This window comes from Rhinopithecus bieti, unplaced genomic scaffold (assembly GCF_001698545.2).
Source record: "Rhinopithecus bieti isolate Rb0 unplaced genomic scaffold, ASM169854v2 scaffold_4820, whole genome shotgun sequence".
Taxonomy (NCBI): domain Eukaryota; kingdom Metazoa; phylum Chordata; class Mammalia; order Primates; family Cercopithecidae; genus Rhinopithecus; species Rhinopithecus bieti.
The window spans coordinates 1,671,752-1,680,025 of record NW_016804598.1 but is presented as its reverse complement, the minus strand read 5'-3'; the positions used below and the strand labels follow the sequence as shown (position 1 = coordinate 1,680,025).

Genomic DNA, 8,274 nt, shown 5'->3' with positions numbered 1-8,274 from the left:
CTATTTGGGAAATTCATCATAATTAGGTAGCTGAGAAGTAATAACTTTTTCATTTCCTTAATGTGCTTTCAGTTTAGAGAGAAATACAGGTCTTTAAAGCTATGAGAAATTAATATGTGATAAGTTATAATCTAAGAGAAATATACAAAAACATTTATGAATGCTGGCTTATAAATATCAGAATAATGAAACACCAAGTTAACTAAAATGCAGTTTCCATTCATTGCCTATTTTATTTTATCCTATTACATGAAGTAGCTTACTAATCACTAAGCATTGCAAAACATTATTTAATTGTTCTCTGTTATTATGCCATTCTGATAAGAAAATGTTATTCAATAATTGAACCATCATTTTCAAGTGTTTATGAGTGCTTCAGAAAATACAAGTAATATATACTTCCTCAACTTAAAGGAGTCCATTAGTGATATAGATAAAAACCAAACTAATGCTACTGCAGAGAAGATCCAAGGGAAATAGAAATAACCTATACAGCAGCACAGGAATGGAAGAAATTAATTTCTTTTCCACAGAAATCAGGCAGCCAGTTTCAAACTTAAAAGTTCAGTTATAAAATGAGTTAAAGAAAAACTGGATAAATCCAGCTAGCCTCATTAACATTTCATTTCACAGTGAGTACTCTAACAACCTTATCCCCGTTACATAATGGTACATAACTTCATGGGTTTTGTGACTTTTTCGGTATCTCCACAGTAATTTTGGTGTGATCTTGAAGAAGCTACAAGTACTATTAGCCTGAAGCCATGTTAACTTAATATTTGCCGGTACTTCAAATAAATATCGTAATGAAATCAACTTTGTCCTTTCAGCTAACCACACAACTTCCATCTTCATTCAGCTATTAAAATATCAGATCAGAAATAAACTAGACATATTGGTGAATCTATTCACTGTCTCTAATCTCTTTTTTTCCTTCCATTGTCCCCCTCCCCACACTGTTCCCATTCCAGTTTGAAACAATGACAATGTCCTTTGCAAGAAATCTGTTTAGTAAAATTTCATAAAGACAGTTTTGCATGTTTTTTGTTGGATGACATTACTCGTTACCAGGTTAAACTGAATTCCCCCATCCACCTTCCAAGCACACACACACACACATACACACACACACACATGCTGGATTAAATGTGAGAAAACTATCTTAGATATTTATTTCGCTAAGCTTGAAACCAAAACAGAAAATGAATAACTGAAACAGAAGACGTAAATTTAAATTCAGATGGAGGAGCTGAAGGTGAAACCTTCATGGTTACTGAGAGTACTATACATAACAAATGAAAGATGATAGGGTAGTGCAATCTAAAGGAAGTAGTGTAAAATTCCTATTATTACATTGTTTCTTTTAGTAAAGGCACTACTTTTGTAGGTTGTGCAGAAATAGCATCCCATCATCTTTTTTTAACAACACCATTTAATAATCATCCACCAGACTGTATTTCTAATACTTGTCAAATACTTCAGATTCTACTTCCTCCTCATCATATGTTAGGTTAGTTTCCTTTGCTCTATTTAAAAAACAATGCCTAATTTATCTTGTTTCAGGTTTTCTTTCTTCCATAGAATTATCTCCTTGGCCATGGTAAATTCATAAAATACAAGTTTGAGCTAAATTTAATGTTATTCCTTTTTCTTTGTTTTACATGACTCTGGATTAACCCTTAAATAAACCTCATACCTTTTAACCAGCACATAAGATCACTCACAATCTCATCCTTTCTCACTTTTCCGGATTTCCTATATTCTTCTTCAATTTTCTTCCCAGCTATGTCCATATACTTTAGTTCGACAGCTGTAATCTTCTTCGTTCCTCTGTGCTCCATTACCATTAGAATTCCCACTTCTATGACTTCATTTTGTTTACTCTTCTCTCCTCGTACTTCAGGATTTTTCAAGCATTCCTGCTCATTAGGAGACTCCTTTCTTGGCAACCAATTCCCCTTTCCTGCTTCTGTAATGTGTCCTCCATGGTATGAACACCATTGTTAAAAAATATATAGAGCTGAATCAAAGCTGCCTAGTGTTATGGCCTTCATCTCCACATCGTTACTATACCTACTGATGCAGTGTAGATACTCCATAGATATTTGTTGAATTAGTAGATGAATCGCGTTGTTCTGGGCTCTTTTGGGAGGACACCAGTTCATTTATTCTTTCTGGATCTGAGCTTATTAAAGCGTTGATTATAGAAGATTGAATTCATTAATTGTTATGGCCCTTGTACAGTCCTTAAAATGGCCTACAAAACCCTCCAACATCTGATCCCATCACTTCTCTGACCTCATTCTCTCTTCATCTCTCCCACTGTTTCAGCAAGGCTAGCCTTTTTGCTGCTGGTCAAATACACACAGCATGAATCCAAACTGGGACCAACTTTTTCAGGCCTGGATGCTCTCTCTTATTATCTATTCTAAAGACTCCAATTTTATTTTTTTTCTGCCACCTTTCCCTTTGTAACATTTTGTTTACTATTTATTACATTTACTGACTGTTATCTAACTGGAAAAGAGCTTATGGAGACAAAGTTTTGTACAAGAATATATTTCAGGTGCTCAGAAAAGTTATATCAATAATTATGTGTTGACAACATGAATGCAAGTAATTTTTAGTTCTAGAAATAAGCCAAAATTTTAGGCTGCATTTCACACATTCTATAATCAGTTTGAAAACCATCAGGAACAATGTTCACTATTTGGATGAAGGGAACACTAGGAGCCCAAACCTCACCATTACACAATGTACTCATGTAGCAAACCTGCATCTAAACGCCCTGAATCTAAAAGAAAATAAAATACGACTTAAAAAGACAGAAACAAAAACAATTTTTTAGCCTCATTCATCCTATTTGTATTTAAAAACATCACACCCTGTCCTCCGCTGCTGTATATGGCTTTGCTCAATTTGCCTTCCTAGAACTGTTTTCCCTACCTTCTAAACATAGAATTATGTCTTTAGTGTCTATCTAGTTAGTGTCTAATTCAAATTAGAATGAGAAAATCGTCCTTATCTCCTTAGTTGTAAGTTATTTATCCTTATGCAAGGTATACAAATATACACAAACTACACATTCATATACAGTTTGAATTGTTTTTGTTTTCCATAATTATAATCACAAAATAGACTCAATAACTATCTGAAAGTAACTTAAGACACTATGTAAAAGACACTAAATTGTATTCACCACTTAATTAATCCACAAGAAAGCACTCTTTTCATTAGTTTTAGAATCTGATTGCCAAATAAAATATGTAATTTTGCGTTCTCTCTATGGGATAGAAAAAACAAGAAAATTATTTCTTGAAATGAGTTAGATGTAATTAGGAGGCTGCTAATTATATTCTATTTTAATGGCTACTAATCAAGGATCCACTAAAGCTCAGTAAGTTCATGTGGAAAGTTAATGGCAAGAGAAATGATTTCGATTTATTTCCCAATTCAAGCTGAAAAGTCAGAAGAAGTTTTCCTGTCCTCTGGTGATTGATGGAGCAAATGTTCCAGCAACAATTCTTACAGCATATTAATGATACAATGAATTCAGAGTATTTCATGTTATCTCAAAATTGCATCTAGAAAGTTAAGCTTAACAATCATCGTTTTAAAATGAAAACATTTTCATTCTAATCGCATGCTTATATAGGGTTCTATTAAAACAGAGCACTCTAGTTGTCTTAATAGAGCAGATGGCAAAGTATGTCTCAGGGCTATATGCCTAACATGTTGTCTACTGACTTCCCAAATAAAGAAAGACCCACACTCACCACAGATCAAACCTGTTTCTCAAGGAGGATTTGTAGTAAACGCTCTTTTATTATTATCTCCTCTATCGTACTTTACCCACTAAATATTCAGGCAAGTCTTACATGCATTAACCAAAGATAAAAATTTTCCCCAAAATTACTACTTATGAAATAGAGATACTTTTGAGACTTTATGAATGTTATAAATTCAGGTGGAGGGGTCTAATTCAATTACTTGTTTTCAAGAAACTATTATTTGGAGAAGACACCTCTCTTTCCATCTACTGAGAATATTCTTTCCCTAGGGCTCTTCACTGTTTATTTTTTCAGATATGTAGCCAGGTATCATTTTACTACACAAGTTTTTCTTTATCTGTATGAATTACAAATACTAAATAGTATTTGTGGCTTTATGTTTATCTTAAATAACTCTAAGACTTCATTTCTCACACTGTTTTCCTATAAGAGAGAAGCATAGTTTTCATTTCCCATGTTAGTACTTTGAGTACCTTGTGTAAATCTAGCTGATATTGTTGTTACTTTATTATTATAAATGAGACAGGGGAATTGTCAATGTTTTATATGGCTCAATTCCATGAATGTCAGGCATTATCAGATTTAGATAATGTCTGATAAGTCACAGGAAAGGAGCTCATTTAATAACCTACTCTAAATAAGAGCCAAACTTGTAGGGTGAGCTAGCATAATAAACCCACAGTTAAATATTATGTGGGGCTGTAGTTCTGGTTTAAGGAAACAAGAGCAAGATGTAAGCTCAGATACAGACTGAAAAGAAAGGGACGGAGTATATTAGTTTTCTATTGCTGTTTAACAAATCAATAAACTAGCATCTAAAAACAACACAAATTTATAAGCTCAAAGTATGTAGGTCTGAAATCCAGGTGAAATATTACTGAATTCTCAGCTTAGTCTATCACCAAGTTGAAATCAATATGTTAGCTGGATTGATTTCAAGTCTGAAGGTTTTGGGAAAAAAGACACTTTCAAGCCTATGCGGTTGTTGGCTGAATTCAAATCTTAGCAGGGCATAGAACTGAGACCTCTGTTTCCTTACTGGCTGCCATCTGAGAACTGCCTTCACTCCTAGCAGCTATCCAAATTCTGTATCACACAGTCCACTGCTTCTTTGAAGCCAGAAACAGACGGTTTCTTGTGTGTACCCAACTTACACTTTAAAACTTTGACTTCAAGATGAATTCAGCCACTTTTAAGAGCTTACCCTTTTAGGTCAGGCTCAACCCAGATAATCTTACATTCAACTATGTTATACAAATTACCTAATTACAGGAGGGAGTAAAACTTATCATATATACACGTAATCTAAAGGACTATGCAGGGTGATGAGATTTGTGGAAGATCAAACTAGTGCTAAAGGTAAATGGCTACAGTATAATTTGTGGATGAAATCTAATGTAATTCTGATACAGGAGTGCATGAAAAAAGTTTACAGTAGAGCAGATGTATCTGGTAAAGATTAATAAGGAACTTAACACTTACTCAAAACAAAACACATATTTTTTTTTTATTTTTCTGACTTTGGACCAACAATGAAGTCTTCATAAAACACTAAACACAAACTTAGAAAATTCTACTTGCTTTGTAAAGTTGTAATGAAACTATATAATTAGTAAAAATTAAGTTTAAGAGAGTATTTAGTATATATTTTTGCTTTTGCTTTGTCAGTATAAAGGAATGCAAATTATACACATTTGGATTAATAACATGAACACAATTTCGAAAGAAATTTTATTTAGGTAGCCAAAATTGTTTACAGACATTGAACACTTTCTTTAACCATTTATGTTAAGGTGGTGAAGGAAAACAAAAGATATGCCAAGTTATATATGGTATAAAAAACAATGGTTTAGAGTATTTTAAGAAAAATATAAAATTTAGGGCTGTTTAGTATAATTTTCTTGAGGAACCAGGCACAATATTTCATTCACACAAACATTTTGGACAACAACTCTTGATATAACTCTTGATATAACTAGTAATATTACTAGTCTCCAGTAACACAGCAGTGAACAAAGTCTTTACCTTTACATAATTTCTATTCTAGTAGAGAAGACAGATAATAAATGAGAAATAAAATGGTGTTATTTTAAACCAAAATGCCATAGAAGGAGCAAGTGCAAAGTGACAAATTGGAGGGACTCCTATTTTAAATAGCATTGCCAAGAAAGGCCTCCATGGCGGTATTGGAGCAGAGATCTCAAAAAGGTGAGGCAATGAGCCATGTGAGTATCTGGGGGAAAATCATTCCAGATAGACTCTTTCATATTGGAGAGAGTTTCTCAATGTAAATACAATGAAATCATTAATAAGGTCAATATTTCTTATCAAAATTAATTGTTTCAAATCTAATATTAAATTAAAATATGCAACATCCATAAGAGAATCATTGTTTTGTTATTGGCTGTACTCCCAGTGCATGTAAGTATGTCTATCACAGAGTGGGGACAATAAATACTTGGTGAGTGGTGGGTCAGGCGCAGTGGTTCATGCCTGTAATCCCAGCACTTTGGAGGCCGAGGTGGGTGGATCCCTTGAGGTCAGGAGTTCAAGACCAGTCTGGTCAACATAAGGAAGCTCTGTCTCTACTAAAAATAGAAAAATTAGCTGGGTGTGGTAGTGCACGCCTGTAATCCCAGCTACTAAGGAGGCTGAGGCAGGAGAATCACTTGAACCTGGGAGGCAAAGGTTGCAGTGAGCCGAGATCATATCACTGCACTCCAGCCTGGATGACAGAGCAAGACCTCCCAGCAAATAAAAAAAATAAAATAAAGTAAAATAAAATAAAATAAATAAATAAAATACTAGGTGAGGGAACAAATATTGACTGTCACAGAGTTCAATGTCAGATATAAGACAATGTATTTTTCCAACAAAATATTTTCTTAGCAAACTGAGTTACCATTTTGAGACCGCTATAAGCTGCAAGTTTAAAACACCCAAATGTTAATGGCATTCACTGGGGGAAAGGGTCTCTAATATGCTCACGTTGTACTAAAGTATGTATTTGGAGAGTTGGTCAAGTAGTTGGGTGATCTCGTCAACATTCTAGGATTTCTCTCTCTTTTCCTAATGCATCGGTGATGTCCTATTACTGTTTGTCAGATGCCTGCAGCATGTCAAGCACCTTGTAGTCACATGGCGAAGTGCTGAGGAATAGGAATACACCTTGCACCTTATACTTTTTATTAGTGAGCAACATCACAACTATAAATTCCCTAGAAAAACAATCTAGTTAGAAAGATAATCCCACACTACTAACTTCTTCCTACTCTGCTAGGTGTAATACGGCACAGGAAAGTATGCATCTCAGACTCTTAGTCTCTACCTTAAAAATAGGTTCTGACAGAAGAACTAAGAGGAGTAAGACTGTTGTGTATGTTGCCAGTACTGATTGCCAGACTATTATTATAGGACTAGTGCACTATGATCTGTTATTTAAACCAGTTCAATCTAGGAGCACAGTCATTGCATATGCACTACACTAGAACAAAACAATTTCAGAAAAGTATGTAAAATCCATTGCATTATTACAAAACCTCTTTTGTTTTTATGCATTAAAACTATTTCTGAGAATATATATAAGATGACATGGTTATTTCCAGAGATCAGAACTGAGTAAGAATGGGGAGATTTTAATTATTGTATTACTTTTAGGCTTGTATGTGTGTGGGGGGGGGGGGGTGCAAGGGGGGGTGGTTATAGCTTGCATTATTGTTTCAAATCATTTGTTCCTTCTTCCAAGGAGAAAGACTGTATGCCTCCTTACCCTATATGACTTGAATGTCTCCCTACGAGAGGAGTACTCTATACCTGCTCTGCAACTTGCTTTAGTTCAAACAACAGGTGCTGGAAAGATATATACCAGTTCTGATTAGATACTTAAGAACACATGTGTATTTCCAGCAGTATTCTTGCTCTTTTCTCTCTTGCAGAATAAAATAGGGTGTTAAATTGGGGATGGCAATCAGGCTGGGTTCACAAATGAGGACACACCTAGGTCAAGAGCTAAGTCACTGCTGGCCCACGGTAAATTGATAACATGACATCATAAACATTAAAGTGTTGCAGTAATTTGTGACTGTGGCCTTACCTTACGAAATCTGGCTAAAACATGTTAATTGTAAAATTCAGATGAAATTGAACCTCAGAAATTTTGTGAATTATTAACAGTATGATTAAAATTGGTACTTTATTCAAAACTTTCTGAGACATAGCAAATAACATATGAGTATTCAATTAAATAAATATTTAGACATATGTCAAAGACAATACAATTTGTTCTTTGGATCATACAAGTATCTATCAATACAGTATAGAATAATTTGGATTATTCTATAATTCAACATATTTTACCCATATTGTTGAAGTAACAAACTTCAACTTTGTTATTCTGAAAATCCCCAAATGCTGTTGAAATTCATATAAAACTTTAATTTTCAGAGTGTGGCAATTCACCAGAGATTAAGATGTTAAAAATGCT

At 34.2% G+C, this 8,274-nt stretch overlaps 1 long non-coding RNA gene across 2 annotated transcripts in view; it reads right to left on the bottom strand.

Annotated features, from left to right (window-relative positions):
* Positions 1–1,783, bottom strand: part of LOC108527855 (uncharacterized) — a 42,731-nt gene extending 40,948 nt beyond the window's left edge. For both annotated transcript variants that reach the window (XR_001884956.1, XR_001884957.1), the window contains exon 1: positions 1,725–1,783. This is a non-coding gene — a long non-coding RNA (uncharacterized LOC108527855). The remainder of the gene's footprint in view (positions 1–1,724) is intronic.
* Positions 1,784–8,274: the final 6,491 nt, after the last annotated feature.